The sequence below is a fragment of the Mobula birostris genome, chromosome 23, assembly GCF_030028105.1.
Source record: "Mobula birostris isolate sMobBir1 chromosome 23, sMobBir1.hap1, whole genome shotgun sequence".
In the NCBI taxonomy this organism is placed as follows: Eukaryota; Metazoa; Chordata; class Chondrichthyes; order Myliobatiformes; family Myliobatidae; genus Mobula; species Mobula birostris.
Genome location: NC_092392.1, coordinates 18,630,986 through 18,649,045, shown reverse-complemented (window position 1 = coordinate 18,649,045; position 18,060 = coordinate 18,630,986).

The window sequence follows — 18,060 nt, the reverse complement described above, 5'->3', positions numbered from 1 at the left end:
AACAAGGACATCTCCTTACTTCTGGGTTAGTAGGTTTGCAGATGACACAGAAGTTGGTGGAATTGTGGGTAATGTAGAAGGTTGTCATAGGTTACAAAGGGACAGCGACAAGATGCAGAGCTGGATTGAGAAGTGGCAGATGAACTTTAACTGGGAAGAGTGTGAAGTGATACACTTTGGAAGGCAAACATGAAGGTAGAGTACAAGGTGAATGGCAAGATTCTTAGCAGTGTGTAAGAACAGAGGGATCTCAGGATCCACATTCGTAAGTCCCTCAAAGTTGTTGTGCAAGTCAATAGGGTTATTAAGCAGGCATATGGTGTACTGGCTTTTATTAGTCAGTGGATTGAGTTTAAATGCCACAAGGTAATGTTGCAACTCCATAAAAACCTTGGAATATTGTGTTCGGTTCTAGTTGCCTCATTACAGGAAGGGCATGAAAGCTTTAGAGAGGGTGGAGAGGAGAGTTACCAGGATGCTGCCTGGGTTAGAGGGCATGTCTTATGAGGATAGGTTGAGTGAGCTAGGATTTTTCTCTTTGTGGCAGAGGAAGATAGGAGGTGATTTGATAGAGGAGTACAAGATGATAAGAGGCATAGATCAATGGATAGCCAGAGATATTTCCCTGGGCAGAAATAGCTAATACAAGGGGGCATAATTTATGAGGTGTTTGGAGAAAAGTATAGTGAGGAAGTCAGAGGAAAGTATTTTTCATAGAGAGTGGAGGGTGTGTGGAACACCCTACAATGGAGGTGGTAGAGACAGATACATTAGGGACATTTAAGAATCTCTTAAATAGGCACACAAATGGAAAAAATGAAGGGCTTTGTAGGAGGAAAGGGTTAGATTGATGTTGGAGTAGGTTAAAAGGTCAGCACAACATTGTGGGTTGAAGGGCCAGCATTGTGCTGTAATGATCTATGTTCTATATTCTAAAGAACAAAGACATTATTCTACATAGTGCAGTAGTAAGTTTGTCTAATTGCATGCATCAAAGACTTCGTGGTCACAGATAATATAGCACATGGGGAATTACTTCTGTTCGGATTTGTAGCTAATCTCTTACTGAGAGGATACAGGGCAGGGCACAGAGAACTGTGATGTTGGATTTCCATTAGGCAAAGCTGTGCAGTAGACCACAGAAGAGCAACCACACAGCCAGAACAAGGTTCGAGTGGTGGACAATAATGTTGAAATGCTGAAGTCACTCACCTGTCTCAGCAGCGACCCACAATATAGCACAAACAATGAAGCAGAAATTGAAAAATACATCTCAAGTGCAGGTGAGTGAATGAAGCAGCTCAACAGACACATCTGGTGCTCACAACATTACTATGACAACAGGATCCGCACCTGCAATGTACACATCTTCCCTTTACTGTTGTTTGCCTCACTCAGACCACAGTGAACACACACCTCTGCAGAGGAAGCTGGTACATTCAACCAGTCATGTCAGTGATGGATATTTTTTCATCCATTTCAGCAAATGCATCACTAACACTAGGGGAACTTGATGAAGAGTATGTCCAATTATATATATATGAAGAAACAGTGCAAAGAAAACCATAACATTCATGGTTGTTATATTCATAGTGTAAACTTAAAAAAAAAACAGATTAATTTTTCTGGTTCTCCCAATGTAGCCTCCTCTACATTGGAGAGACCTGTCGTAAATTGGGGGACCACTTCGTCGAGCACCTCCACTCCATCCACCAAAAGCGGAACTTCCCAGTGACCAAACATTCTAATTCCAATTCCCATTCACATTTGGCATGTTGGTGCCTGGCCTCCTCTTGTGCTAAGAGTGCGGAGCAACACATTATATTCCGTTTGCGTAGTCTCCAAACTAATGGCATGAATATTAATTTCTCCTTACAGTAAAAACAAATTCCCTGCCCTCTCCCCTCCTCTATTCCCCACTCTAGCCTCTTACCTCTTCTCACCTACTGGGTACCAAGTTACCTCCTCCTGGGTCCCTTCTCCTTCCCTTTTTCTTATGATGCACTCTCCACTCATATGAGATGCGGCTGTTGTGTTTTACTATTTATTGTTATGTTTATTATTTAGTGTTGCGTTTGTTATGTTATGATTGCACTGCTCCTGGGATACGCTGTCTCATTCTGCCCTGCAGAGCTGATGTATGGTTAGAATGAAAATAAAGTTTTTTGAATCTTTGAATCTTGAATCTTCTTCTCCAGCCCTTTACCTTTCCAATCCACCAGGGTTCATCTATCACCTTCTCGCTATCCTCCTTCCCCTCTACCCACCTATTTATTCTGGCATCTTCCACCTTCCTTTCCAGTCCTGAAGGAGGGTCTCGGCCCCAAACGAATCATTTCCATAGATGCTGCCCAACCTGCCGAGTTCCTTCAGCATTTGTTTATGTTGTTACGATTAATTTCTTGAAACTAATCCTTTTGAAATTGTCTTTTCAAACAACACAAACAAATATAGTACCATTGACCCTCAGTTGGCTCCCTGAGGTTCTTCATGTCTTCCCTTTTATTCTTGAGGAGCTTCTCCACCCAACTCAGTTCCTCCTTGTGGGGTGGCAGAAGGAGCCTAAACTGTAGTTCTTCATCACAAAGCCTTAGCATTGGCCGCACTAGTCTGACTGCGTCTGCCAGCATGCATTTCTGCAGCTTGGACTGTGCCAATCAGCAGCATTTTCTTATAGACACCTCACTGTGCTGGAAGAGCAACCAGTTTCAGGCAGACCAAAGGCCGTCCTTCACTGAGCTGGTGACCTCTGGCAGCACTTGATGTCTGTCTCGGTGTATGTCCCCGGATCAGTGGGCCCTCTGTTACACAGCTGCTGGGGACTAACCAGGACATGCAGCCTTGAACTCATTTCCACACTTTCTTGGTAAATCCACAGTCTGCAAAGAGGTAGGTGACCATTTCCATGTCCTGCGAACAGCATACATTGGGAATGATACAGTAAGGAGCTCTCTGGCAGGCAGCTTTCATCACCAGCCAAGCAAGATCTTGGTGCTTGTTGGTCAGATCTGGTGATGAGGCATTCTGCCATCGTGTCCTTGACCCACAACGTCTGCAGGACATTCCGTGATGACGGCTATCTAATGGACTTGTAAGGTGTTTACTCGGAAGAACTTTTCCACAGAGGACAGGTGTTGCTACAACCTCCAGCTGACAGTAACAGGGCTAGCTCTACCTTCCACGACACTAGGGACAGGCAGAACCCCTGCACACAGTGACACTCTGTGCCCACGTACTTTGGATCCACACACTGATCGACCAAGCTGCACATAGCGTAGTGGCGCAGTAGTGCCACCACAGCGCCAGCGACCCGGGTTCAATTCCTGCCACTGTCTGTAAGGAGTCTGCACGTTCTCTCCCCGTGACCATGTGGGTTTCCTCTGGGAGCTGCGGTTTCCTCCCACATTCCAAAGACGTACGGGTTAATTGGTCGCATGGGTACAATTGAGTGGTGCAGGCTCATTAGCCCAGAAGGTCTTGTTGCCATGCTGTATTTCTAAATAAAAATTAAATTAAACATAGTTAGTCATCAGGATGAGGGCAATGTTGGCTACATTTTTCCCATGTTCCCAATGGACTTGTGCATCGTGACCCATCAGATTTACTGCTCCCTTAGATAAACAGGGAAACATCCCAAGTGATTAGCAGGGAGCTAGGAACAGGCCACACTGCACCAATTACGGCAGCCCTGAGATTACTAGGCACTTGACGACCATGTTCTTCCCAGTTATTGACAGAGTACACTGTTTCCATGTTCCTGTTTCATGTTCCCAACCTACTCCAGACAATTCTTGTTGCATGCTCCAGCCCCTTCAAACTAGATCCCCAGCACCTTCAGGAAGTTGGGCCTGATGGTGAAGGGGACGTTGGACTGGATGGGCCAGTTATTGAAGAGTATGGCCTCACACTTCCTATGGTAGACCCTGGCTCTGGACGTCAGCTCAAGCTGGTTGCAGATGCCAATCAATCAGCAAACTGTTCATGGATTCCAGCAGAAGACAGTAATATTGTCCATGTACAGAGAGATTTTGACTTGGCAACATCATCCCTCTTACTCTCTTGTCCTTCCCAATGGACTTGGGAAACAGTTCTGAGCAATGCACAAACAAAGCAGTGGAGAGTGGACAACCTTGCCTGACTCCTGACCTGTTGGGGAAACTATTTGTGTCCCACCAATTGAGCAGAAATCTTCGGCATAGTTTTCAGGAAGCAATAGGCCCTGATGGATCATGTACAAGGTGAAAATCTGAAAAAATCAGAATACACTGGGAAGGCTTTAGCAAATCTGCAGCATCTGTGGAAACAGAAAGAGCTAATATTTCAGGTTAATGATCCTTCATCAGTTCTGATTTGAGACCAGTATGCACGTATCGGCTTTTCCCTTTATCTCCACCTGACCTTCCTCCTCAGCAGCATTACATCTGTTTGGTTTCTAACTTCTAAAACCGATGAACTGACACTGACCTGACATCTTCACCCTGTTTCTCTCTCCGCAGATACTGCCTGACCAGGTGGGTATTCCTATAATTTCTGATTTTATTCCATGTAGAGCTCCTGCATTTAATTTCTCTCTCTGAGTCAGTAAACCATGGGCTCTGCCTCGGCTTCATCGTTTGGTCAGATTGTTTCTGTTCATTTCGAGTGACAACAATTTGCTCACCCTCAGATGTTTCTCCAGCTGCTCTCCTTTGGTTCCTCTATCCAATTCCCCTAGCACAGATGCATCTGTGTTGGTACTTGTGTTCATGGGAGTATGATAAATGTACGCTCAAAATTCAAAGTGAATTGATTATTGAAGTACATGTATGTCACCATATAGGACCCTGAGAGTCATTTTCTTGTGGGCAATCACTGTAAATACTAGAAACACTACAGAATCAATGAAAGACCGCACCCAAGAGGACGGACAACCAAGGTGTAAAAAAACAACAAACTGTGCAAATATAAAAAGAGAAAAAAAGAAATATAACAAAACAATAAATAATTAAGCAATAAATATCAAGAATACAAAATGAAGAATCCTTGAAAGTGAGTCCAGTTCAGTGATGGGAAAGTGAATTTATCCCCTCTGGTTCAAGAGCCTGATGGTTGAGGAGTGTAATGTGAACAAAGTACTGGAGAGACGCCGCTGGTAGATATAAAGTAGTCTTTTATTTGACAAAATGACCCACTCCCTGAAGGAAGAGGCCTGCTCAACCCAATATTACATGGCATTGTATATGCTAACTATCAAAGGACAATTCTGTTTTTATAATGTATCTATAATGCTGCCTTTAATTACATGTAGCTATAACTTTCACACCTCCTTCTTCGCACTCGCACTCCAGACACCCAAAATGAATGTTAATCAGCACTGCCTGGTTTTTCAATTATCTGCAGTTCACAGCTCTAGGAATCTATTGTGCAGAGCCGCATTTTAAATTTATTCGACAGTCCATGTTCCGCAGAAGTTTGTTGCTGAAGTTAGTCCATTGTGCAGGGCCTATCAGCGGCGGCAACTGAGCTCGACGAACTTAATAAAAGTACGGAAGGGATAAGCAGGCAACCATTGTCCGGAGTAGGCCAGTGGCGAGAGCAGAAGCAACAGGTTTTGGCTCATTTAGGCTTCGGCGAGGTATTTGGGTAGGTGGACTTTGTTTTTGGTTTTTCTTTGCATTTTTTTGAGGAATAGAGAGCATGTCGGTAGGGTTAGTATTTTGCTTTGGGTGTCGGATGTGGGAATCCTGGGGATCTTCCAGCCTCCCAGATGGCCGCATCTGCGCCAGGTGCACCGAGATGCAGCTCCTGAGAGACCATGTTAGGGATCTGGGGCTGTGGTTCGATGACCTACAACTTATTAGGGAAAGTGAACAGGAGACAGAGAGGGGCTACAGGGAGTTAGTCACCCCGAAGCTGCAGGAGTTAGATAAGTGGGTGACTGTCAGGGAAGGGAAGGGAAGAGCTCAGATAGCAGAGAGCACCCCTGTGGCCATCCCCCTCAGTAATCATTATCTCATTTTGGATGCTGTTGAGGGGGATGACCTGACAGAGGACGAACATGGCAATCAGGTCTTTGGCACTGAGCCTGGTTTCATGGTGCAGAAGGGAAAGAGGAAGATGAGGAATGCAGTAGTCATAGGGGATTCCATAGTGAGGGGAAGACACAGGAGGTTCTGTCAGCCTGATAGAGATACCTGCATGGTGTGTTGCCTCCCAGGTGCCAGGGTACGGGATGTCTCGGATCGGGTGCAGAGTATTCTGAAGAGAGAGGGTGAACAGCCAGGAGTCTTGGTACACGTTGGTACCAATGACATAGGTAGAAAAAGGGAGGAGGTCCTGAAGAGAATTCAGGGAGTTAGGTAGGAAGCTGAAAAGCAGGACCTCTAGGGTAGTAATCTCAGGATTGCTGCCTGTGCCATGTGCTAACGAGTACAAGAATAGCACAATCAGGCATATTAATGTGTGGCTGAGAGATGGGTGTAGGGTGCAGGGCTTCAGATTCCTGGATCACTGGGGCATCTTCTGGGGGATGTACGACCTGTACAAAAAGGATGGGTTACACCTGTACCCAAAGGGGTCCAATATCCTTGTGGGCACATTTAATAGAGCTGTTAGGGAGGGTTTAAACTAATTTGGCAGAGAGATGGGAACCGGAATGATAGGGCTGAGGAAGGGGAAAACAGAAATAAATCAAAGATAGCGTGCAAAAGAGATTATACAAAGAACAGGCAGGAGATGAGGCTTAATCACAGCCAGTGGGATGAGTTACAGGGCAATAGAGGTGTGGTGCAGTTAAAACAGAAAGCAACAAATACTGGACTGGAAGTGTTATATTTGAACACACACAGCATAAGGAATAAAATGGACGATCTTGAAATTTGGCTACAGATTGGCAAATATGACGTTGTGGCCATCTCTGAAACTTGGCTAAAGGATGGCTGCCATTGGGAGCTGAACATCCAAGGATATACGGTGTTTTGGATAGATAGGTAAGTAGGCAGAGGGGGTGGTGTGGCTCAGTGTATAAGAAATAATATTAAATCATTAGAAAGAGATGACATAGGATTAGAAGGTGTAGCGTATCTATGGGTTGAGTTAAGAAATGGCAAGGGTAAAAGGATCCTAACGGCAGTTGTATACAGGCCTCCAAACAGTAGTTGGGATGTGGATTACAAATTACAGCAGGAATTAGAAAAGGCACGCCAGAAAGGCAATGTCTTGATAATCGTTGGGGATTTTAACATGAAGGTGAATTGGGAAAACCAGGTCACTACTGGACCTCAAGAAAGAGAATTTGTTGAATGTCTAGGGATGGCCTTTTAGAACAGCTTCTTGTTGAGCCCACTAGGGGATCGACTGTGCCGGATTGGGTGTTGTGCAATGACCCGGAGATGATAAGAGAGCTTAAGGTTAAGGAACCCTTAGGGAACAGTGATTACAATATGATTGAGTTCACATTGAAATTTGAGAGGGGAAAAATAAAATTCATGTGTCGGTATTTCAGTGGAATAAAGGAAATTACAATGCCATGAGACAACTGGCCAAAGTTGACTGGAAAGGGACGTTTGCAGGAAGGACAGCAGAGAAGCAATGGAGTTTCTGCAAAAAAAATGAGGGAAGTGCAACACAGATGTATTCCAAATAAGAAGAAATTTTCAAAGGGAAGAAGGGCACTACCGTGGCTGACAAGTGAAGTCAGAGCCAAAGTAAAAGCAAAAGAGAGGATATACAATAAAGCCAGAGCTAGTGGGAAGTTAGAGAATTGGGAAGCTTTTAAAAACTTGCAGAAGGAAACTAAGAGGGTCAATAGGCAGGAAAAAACAAATTATGAAAGGAAGACTAATATCAAAGAAGATACTAGAAGCTTTTTTAAGTATATAAAGAGTAAAAGAGAATCTAGGATAGATTTAGGACCAATACAAAATGATGCTGGAGATATTGTAATGAGAGATGCAAGATGGCAGAGGAACAATGTGTATTTTGCATCAGTCTTCACAGTGGAAGATGTCTGCAGTATACCAGACATTCAAAAGTGTCAGGGAAGTGAAGTTTGTGCAGTGAAAATTATGACTGAGAAGGTGCTCAGGAAGCTTAATGATCTGAGGGTGGATAAGTCTCTTGGACCTGATGGAATGCACCCTTGGATTCTGAAGGAAGTAGCTGGAGAGATTGCGGAGGCATTAACAATGATCTTTCAAGAATTGATAGATTATGGCATTGTACCGGATGACTGGAAAATTGCAAATGTTACTCCACTATTTAAGAAGGGTGGGAGGCAGCAGAAAGGAAACTATAGAATTGTTAGCCTGACATCAGTGGTCGGGAAGTTGTTGGAATCGATTGTTAGGGATGAGATTACGAAGTACCTGGAGGCACATGACAAGATAGGCCAAAGCCAGCATGGTTTCCTGAAAGGAAAATACTGCCTGACAAACCTGCTGCAATTCTTTTGAGGAAATTACAAGCAGGGTAGACTAAGGAGATGCAGTAGATGTGGTGTACTTGTATTTTCAGAAGGCCTTTGACAAGGTGCTGCACATGAGGCTGCTTAGCAAGATAAGATCCCATGGAATTAGCAAGGAGTTACTTTCATGGGTGGAGCATTGGCTGGTTGGCAGAAAACAAGAGAGTGGGAATAAAGGGATTCTTTTCTGACAGGCTGCTGGTTACCAGTGGAGTTCCACAGGGGTCGGTGTTGGGACCGTTGCTTTTTACGATGTATGTCAATGATTTGGACTTTGGGATTAATAGATTTGTGGCTAAATTTGCCGATGATACAAAGATAGGTGGAGGAGCAGGTAGTGTTCAGGAAACAGAGAGCCTGCAGAGAGACTTAGATAGTTTAGGGAAATGGGCAAAGAGATGAAATACAATGTTGGAAAGTGAATGGTCATGCACTTTGGTGGAAGAAATAAACAGGCAGACTATTATTTAGATGGGGAGAGAATTCAAAATGCAGAGATGCGAAGGGACTTGGGAGTCCTTATGCAAGATACCCTAAAGTTTAACCTCCAGGTTGAATTGGTTGTGAAGAAAGCAAATGCAATGTTGGTATCCATTTCTAGAGGTATAGAATATAAGAGCAGGGATGTGATATTGAGGCTCTATAAGGCACTCGTGAGACCACACTTGGAGTATTGTTTTCAGTTTTGGGCTCCTTATTTTAAAAAGGATATACTGACATTGGAGAGGGTTCAGAGAAGATTCATGAGAATGATTCCAGGACTGAAAGGGTTACCATATGAGGAATGTCTGGCAACTCTTGGCCTGTATTCTCTGGAGTTCAGGAGAATGAGGGCGGATCTCATAGAAACATTCCGAAAGTCAAAAGGCCTGAACAGATTAGATATGGCAAAATAATTTCCCATGGTAGGGGATTCTAGGACAAGAGGGCACAACTTCGGAATTGAAGGATGTCCATTTAAAACTGAGATGTGGAGGAATTACTTTAGTTAGAGGGTGGTAAATCTGTGGAATTTGTTGCCATGAGCGGCTGTGGAGGCCAAGTTATTGGGTGTATTTAAGGCAGAGATAGATAGGTTCTTGATTACCCAGGGTATCAAGGTATGGGGTGAAGGCAGGGGAGTGGGGATGACTGGAAGAATTGGATCAGCCCATGATTGAGGGGCGGAGCAGACTCGATGGGCCAAACGGCCTACTTCTGCACCCACATCTTACGGTCTTATGGTTAATATTTTGCTATACACCCTAAGTTCAGAATATGCCCTGACAAGGGGTAGTAACTGTTCCTGAACGTGGTGTGGGTCCTGGGGTTCCTGTATCTTCTTCCTGGTGGCAGGAAGCGTGACCTGGATGGTGGGGGTCCCTGATGATGGCCAGCAGTGGCTTCGTTACTTTGTGAGGGATTGACATTAAGAACGTGATATCCGCTTCAAACAATGGAATCAATGTGATACATCGTGTGTTGGGCTGCTGCTGGTAGACATACAAGGACATCACAGAGGGAGGGAGAAGAGCTGAAAAAGGATGTTTCCTGTGGAGGCTGGTGCCAAGCTTTCTCTGAGACATGTTATTCAAAGCTCAGAAGCCAGAGGGTGACAGCCTCTGCATTTATTGAGGCAGTTTCCTCCTTTAACGTCAAATGAAATAGATGTTTTTACCATGTGGAAAGACATTGTGAGGCTTCCCATCTATTCAGCTTGCTATGACTGACAGCCCTGAGGAGTTTTAGTGGTATTTTGACTTGATGAGATAAGAGCAAATGGATGTGACATTTGAGGCAGTTTCAAAAATTGTCTAGCATTTCTGAAATAAAGCTAAAACGTTGTGGGTGTAAAGGTGAATGAGAGGCTTGTGCTGTCACTAGACTCGATGACTGCTATTGTACCATGTTCAGGGATGACACTCGGTGTATTAATACTGCGGGCGTTAGGGTATCAAACTGCTGCAGCCCTGCTTATTGAATCGTCCCTAAGCTTGAAACTGTCTAACCCATGGGTTCCCAACCTTTTTTATGCTAAGGGCCCCTATCATTAACCCCCTGGTCTAACCCATCTCTCAATACCTACTGATGTCGGGGTCATCCTTTATTCTGATTCTGCTCATTTCTGAGAAGAGAGATGAGGAGGAATTTCTTTAACCAGAGGGTGAATTTCTTTTGCCATAGGTGGCTGTGGAGGCCAAGTTGTTGGGTATATTTAAAGCAGAGGTAGATAGGTTCCTGATAGTAATGGTGTTATAGGTTACCAGGGAAAGGCAGGAGAATGGGGTTGAGAGGGATAATTAAGTCAGCCATGAAGGAATAGTGAGCTGGATGGCCTAATTCTGCTTCCAAGGCTCATGGTCTTATGGCCGTACGTACTGTACATAGAGGAAAAGAGTAGATTTCACTCAGTCCTAAAGAAGTAGAGCGGGAACAGCCATTTGGCCCCTTATGCCCTCTCAATCACTGATCCAGATCATGGCTGAAGTTTGACTCTTGGACACTGTTATTCTGCCAACACAACCTCCTTCATTCCCCTTAATACCCACAATCTTTTGATAGTTGTCTTGAATACACAAAGCACTTTTGAACAGGGAATGATGAAGATTCTCAATGAAGAAAGTTTATTTTCACCTCTCATCGGAATAACCAATCCTTTGTTTTCAGACTGTGACTCCTGGATCGAGAGTCTCAACCAAAGAAACATCATCCCTGCATCTAAGCTGTCAAGCTCCTTAAAAACGTTGCTTGCTGCAATGAGATCACTGCTTGTTCTTCTAAACATTAGAGTAAAGGCTTAATATCTTGCAGGACAATCTCCTTCATCCAGAAATCAGCTTGTTGAACCTTATTTCATCTCTATCACAAGTATGTCCTTCCTTCGGTAAGGTGAAAACACCAGCACAAAATATTTTGGGTGCAGTCCTACTAGGACTGTAAATATTTATTTCTATACTTAAATCCTCTTGCAGTAATAGCCAGTATACCATTTTCCATCCTATTTACTTGCATGTTACTCACATGTTAACTTTCAGTGATTCATGTGCATAACAAGCTGACAGTCTTCAACTTCTCACCATTTAAAAATAAACTCTGCTTTTCTAGTTTTTCTACTGAAGCAGACGGCCTCACATTTTTCTATATTCCTACTGCCACCTGCTTGTCCTTAACCTGTTCATGTACTTCTGGAAACTCATGGCATCTGTCTTACAACTCATATCTTCACCCAGCTTTGTATTATCAGCAGTGCTAGATATATTATACTTGGTCTCCAGATCAATCTATTTGATATAGATTGTAAACAGCCTGAGCCTTTACACCTCTCCTTGTGGTATCCTGAAAGACACACCCTCTCAAATTGAAAATGACACCTTTGTTCCTACTCTCCATTTTCTGTCTATTAGTTTACCCTCAATCATTGTCAGTAAACTACTCACAAATATAATGTGATCCAACTATGCCTATCTTCGTTTTTAGTTTTCTTTCAGCAGATGATCCAAACTCATTGCATTGAAGACATTGGTTCTACTCAATTTCCTTTTCTTCCTTTATCACTCTTCAGTGCAGCCTTAGCAACGAATTTAATTGAAAAACTCTTGCGGCTATGTGTATAGGTAAGTGTATAGCGTATGGGTGAGGTGTGTGGGTCTGAAAATTGGTACAGCAAGGAAATAGTTAATAATTAGGAATTTGTGGGCCTGTTATGTTGTTGGGCAGATTGACCCTTGATACTGGATAAGGGGAGAACAATATGTGACTCTGGTCTACCGGATAACATGGCTGAGAGCACACTAAAAGTGCTGATTTGTGTAAAAGTAATTAGTCACCTTGTCTCTAAAGAACAATTTTTTTTACATTGTTTGGTTGTAAGGTTAATAGGATGCCTTGTCCTTGAGGGGGCAAAGGCCGGATGTTACAGGTCACCCGACCGTGGTACTTGCAGGTATGGAGGATGTATGTTGGCTTAATACGTGGCCAGGGCTTGGACTGGCCCAGGTTGTGGTCGTGTAAGCGTTGGATTGGATGCCTAGCCCCTTCCAGCTGGACTGGGAGGTGGCGATAGTGCTATAAAGGTAGGAAAGTTCTTTCTTGGGCAGACCACTCGCCTGGGTCCCACCTTCGGGCCGAGCAGCTGAACTGACACCAGGGACCTCCACCCTAGCAAGTCCACGGTCGATCGCCTGCTTCAGGGACCACGTAGACGTTGCTAAGTACACTCGACCGTGTAGACTACTAGGGGTTGCTTAAGTTAGGCCCTACCTAATAGTGGTGTAGGTAGTGTTTGATATAAAGCATTTCTCACAACTCTCTATTTTCTTCTCTGTGTTAACAATAAAGCGAGTCTCGGAGGAACTACTGAGTCTGGGTCCATTTGTTCAAGCGAAACCAAATAGTTGTAGCATCCACCTGTCACGGTTATTCTTATTGGGTATCAGTTTGTGGAACTGTATGAACCCATTGATTCTGGCCTGACATATGGAGTGTAATGAGCTAATGTAATGGAATCCACCAAAGCCACTTTCCAGACCACAGTCACACAAAAAAATCTTTTAGCATCACCAACCTCCTTTTTTGCTGAGATTGTTGTAATTGCCTTCTTGCTATTCTTTTAATTGGAAAAAATTCAAATGGAAAACATTGATATTTTTGTTAGAGTAAATCAGAGACTGGAAGAAACTATTATCACATCCTAACATTCTTGTTTTGTTGTATTAAAATAGTATTGAATAGGATCCTCATGGGCGATATTATGTTACAGATCATATGTAGCTTCTGAGTGGCTTTCTAACTGCATTCCCACGTACCAACGTTTTCTGTAGACAGAAAGGTGGCCTTGTGAGAGATGGGCCCACTTAGTGAGAAAGCCCAGTGTTCTACGACAGTGTTTCATCACCATCCTGTAGCATGGTTCATCTCTAAATGTGACTGAAAAGATCGGATTGCCAGGCGAAACAGGAGCTTTCCACCCGGCCTCTGGGCAATAATCCATGGAATGTGAGGGATCAACAATAAGGAAGGGAAATTCGAGGTTTATGTCCGGGGATGTTGGGGCACTTCTCTGGATCTTTTCTGGCTTGCTTCTCTATGAGTTAATATTGCGGGCATTGGTGGAAATTGATCTGCACATCTAAACAAGAAATAACTATTTCAGTCAGTGGTCCTTAGTTCCTGCAATTTAAAACATGATGTGTTCTCCCTACCCTTGTTCATTCACTTCTTCCCAAAGCCTCTTCCTTTCCTGTCACAGTTTCCTTAACCGTTTCTCCAATCCAGGATCACAGATAAAATGAATCATCTTTGGACTATTTCTGCAAACATTTGGGCTGACATGTTATTCCGAAGACCCTGCATCGGTGTTTTCAGTAAACATTGCGTCAAACTAGTGACGTTTAATAATTCTTCAGTTAATTTCCTGAATTATTTTATACAGCTAAGGATGATAATGTGAGTTTTCAAGGAAGTGTTTGCTATTCATTCCTGAACTTTGATACATTATGAAATGCAATCTGCAACCATTTTTCAAAGGCAGTTGCTTATGTCTGTTCCAACGCTACTGCTCCCATTAGAGTGACTGAACTGCCAGTGCTGCCAGAGACTACTTATGTCATTCCACAACATAATGCCAATATTGCTGTCAGTAATCAGCCCCTGAAAGCAAATCCCAAGAAGCTTTTTTTTACAGCACCTGTCTTTGGACCAGTTATTCATTAATTTAAAAAAAAACTTCTTTGCAAGAGTCTTGCAAAAGTCAACAGAAGAAACAATGATTATATCAGTTGAAAACATCTGTCACCAGCCTCCATGAAGCCAAAATTAATTTGCTTATGCAACTTTCTGAGAATGACTTTGCTGTGACTTTCAGCTGACACCCTCTACAATTTTAGCTCATTGAAAGTTCTCATGCCCATACCTGACTTCACACTGGGCCTAGTTCATCAATTTTTCTTCTACTTTCTTAGATAGCTCTCAGAACGAGGACGATTTGCTCAAAGTCAATGTGGAATTTATTGTTATATTGACAAGCAGATGAATAGGCAGGTGCAATGAAAAACTTACTTGCAATTTCGTCGGCACATAAGGCCATTTAAGCAGCATTCATACAAAAAAACATAAAATTACATATTTTTTCAAGAAAGAACACAATAAAAATAGAAAGTCCATTTTAGGTAAAATGACCTGAATAGTCAGAGTGTTGCTAAAGTATATGATTATGGTTGTGCTGGCTGGTTCAAGAACTGAATAGTTGAAAGGAGGCATCTGTTCCTGAACCTGGTAGTTTGGGGTGGGGGGGGTCAGGTTTCTCAGCCTCTTGTTCAATGGTATCTGTGAGAAGTTGAGAAGGCCCAGATGGGGGGATCTTTGATGATAGATTCTGCCTTCTTGAGGTAGACACTATCAATGATGGGGAGCGATGTACCTCTGATGTATTGGCAGAATCTACTACTTCCTGCAGCTCCTTAGATCCCTGCACTTTTAAATCGCAGGAACACGATGCAACCAGAATCAGGTTTATTCTCACCGGCATGTGTTGTGAAATTTGTTAACTTAGCAGCAGCAGTTCAATGCAATACATAATACAGAACAGAAGAAAAAAAAATAATAATAATAATAAATAATTAAATCAATCAACCATTTAGGATACCTTCAACAGTACATCTGTAGAGGTTTGTCAGAGTGTTCCACTCCAGGCAAATATGTATTTATGAGGCCAATGTGGGAACTCAGACTCTACCACATGTGAAGCAGGAGATGGTAGATGTGGGTGACACGGTTGGTGATTTGTAGGGTGATGTGGGTGACGGCGTTGGTGATTTGTGGGTGATGTGGGTGATGGTGTGGGTGATTTGTGGGGTAATGTGGGTGATGGACTGGGTGGTTTGTGAGTGATATGGGTGATGGGGTGGGTGGTTTGTGGGTGATATGGGTGACGGGGTGGGTGGTTTGTGGGTGATGTGGGTGATAGGGTGGGTGGCTTGTGGGTGATGGGGTGGGTGGTTTGTGGGTGATGTGGGGTGATGGGGTGGGTGGTTTGTGGGTGATGTGGGTGACAGGGTGGGTGGCTTGTGGGTGATGGGGTGGGTGGTTTGTGGGTGATATGGGTGACGGGGTGAGTGGTTTGTGGGTGATGTGGGTGATAGGGTGGGTGGCTTGTGGGTGATGGGGTGGGTGGTTTGTGGGTGATGTGGGTGACAGGGTGGGTGGTTTGTGGGTGATGTGGGGTGATGGGGTGGGTGGTTTGTGGGTGATGTGGGTGACAGGGTGGGTGGTTTGTGGGTGATATGGGTGATGGAGTGGGTGGCTTATGGGTGATGGGGTGGATGGTTTGTGGGTGATGTGGGTGACAGGGTGGGTGGTTTGTGGGTGATATGGGTGATGGGGTGGGTGGTTTGTGGGTGATGTGGGTGATAGGGTGGGTGGCTTGTGGGTGATGGGGTGGGTGGTTTGTGGGTGATGTGGGTGACAGGGTGGGTGGTTTGTGGGTGATGTGGGTGATGGGGTGGATGGTTTGTGGGTGATGTGGGTGACAGGGTGGGTGGTTTGTGGGTGATATGGGTGACGGGCTGGGTGGTTTGTGGGTGACATGGGTGATGGGGTGGGTGGTTTGTGGGTGATGGGGTGAGTGGTTTGTGGGAGATTGGGGTGGGTGGTTTGTGGGGTGATGTGCGTGACAATGTGGGTAGATTGTAGAGTGATGTGCTCTTATGCCACTTAATCAGAGCTTCTCTGGGTATCCAATGCATGTCCGTGAGGTTTTCAACACCATTGCAAATGCTCCTTCTGTAATTTGAGCATTTTATGTTTGTTCTTGATACAAAACAAACTTTGCGTGGGTTTTAATGCTAGCACATTTTTATTTACAGTATATATGGCTTCTAGCTCCACACGAGCATGCCACCCAGCTCACCAACATTACTTCTGGTTCTGGTGTGCTCGCATTGTACGCAGGGAGCTGAAGTTCTTTATTATGTACACACAGTAATAACTCTCACCCCACTCTGGTAACCTCCTTCCATGGCTAAGCTTTAAATCGTGTCTCTTTTGGGAACCTGGAATTGGTCATGCAAATGAGTTGAACACAGTGTAGCCATGTGAGGGCAATTTAGGCCTCAATGCTGATTTTTGTTTGATTATTCTTTGAGTGAATTTGGAGAGCTCTAGAAGGATATGATTGGTGTTCTTTTTCCCCCCTTGTGCCTTGAGGTGCCTTGCTCCAGTTCTCAGAAGCATTTGACAAGAAAGAACATAAGAACATGAGAAATAGGGGCAGGAGTAGGCCATCTGGCCCATCGAGCCTGCCCCGCCATTCAATAAGATCATAGCTGATCTGGCCGTAAACTCAGCTCCACCTCCCTGCCTTTCCCCCATAATCCTTAATTCCCTTACTATGCAAAAATCTATCCAACCTTGTCTTAAATACATTTCCTGAAGTAGCCTCCACTGCTTCATTGGGGAGAGAATTTCTGAGAATCACTGCTGCCCTGCAGACTAAAAGCTTTATGTCAGTTCTGACGTCAAAGGCTGTGCCGGCATGGCGAATTTGGTGGTGAATCTTATCATAGCTTACTAAAGCCGGACCTGCAAGGATGACCATTTCCCCTCCCTGCACAGATTGATATGTTAATTGGCTTCATTGCTAATCCAGTTGTTTCAGTCACCACCACGGACGTTAGCTTATTTCTTGTAAGTCAAGTTCATTTAATTAAATGCAATTTCTTCAGCTGTCCTGGTAGGTTTTATGTCTCAGCACCCATAGTAAAAGCCTTTGGCTTCTTATCCAGTAATATGACCTTATAATGATGGTTGGCATGCATTTCTGTGCTGTATCCCTCCGATATACTTTCAACCTACAATAGCTTCTCAGTCGTTCATTAATTCTCAGTTTTTAAATTCTCGCCTTCTTTTTACAGTTCTGCCTTGGCCTGCTCTTCTGAGTATCTATGTCTGCTTTCCTTGAAATTTCTCTAATACTTCCTCCACTAATTTAGTGTTAGTTTCTGTTAGATAAGGGTCCGCTGAAGGATGATGTGTATAAAAGGCTCCATGTAAAATCAAGTTGTTATTGTTCATTACTGTCGGCATTTTTCCTGGCCTATTTTTCTTATTCTGATCACTACCGATTTGGCATATATCACTCTCTAAAAGTTTTCTATTTTTCTCAGTATTAGGTTCCTTAAATCCCTAAGGAGCTCATGTTTTATTCTTCCTATTGTGCCTTCTGTAATCTCTTAATAACCCCTCTGTGAATCTATTTATGTAAGCTTTTTGGTTCTATCTCGAGAATTTTTTCCTTTAAAGAATTCTGTACATTTTCAACTTTCAAATAACATCCTACGCCCTAATTTAATCACAATGCTGACAACTTTCCAACAAGATCAGTAGAAACCGGCAAATACCCAGAGGAAACAGAAAGCCTGCAGAGAGACTTAGATTGTTTAGGGGAATGGGCAAAGAAGTAGCAAATGAAATACAATATCGGAAAGTGTATGTTCACGCACTTTGGTGGAAGAAATAAACGGGCAGACTATTATTTAGATGGGGAGAGAATTCAAAAGGCAGAGATGCAAAGGGACTTGAGAGTCCCTGTGCAAGATACCTTAAAGGTTAACCTCCAGGTTGAGTAAATGGTGAAGAAGGTG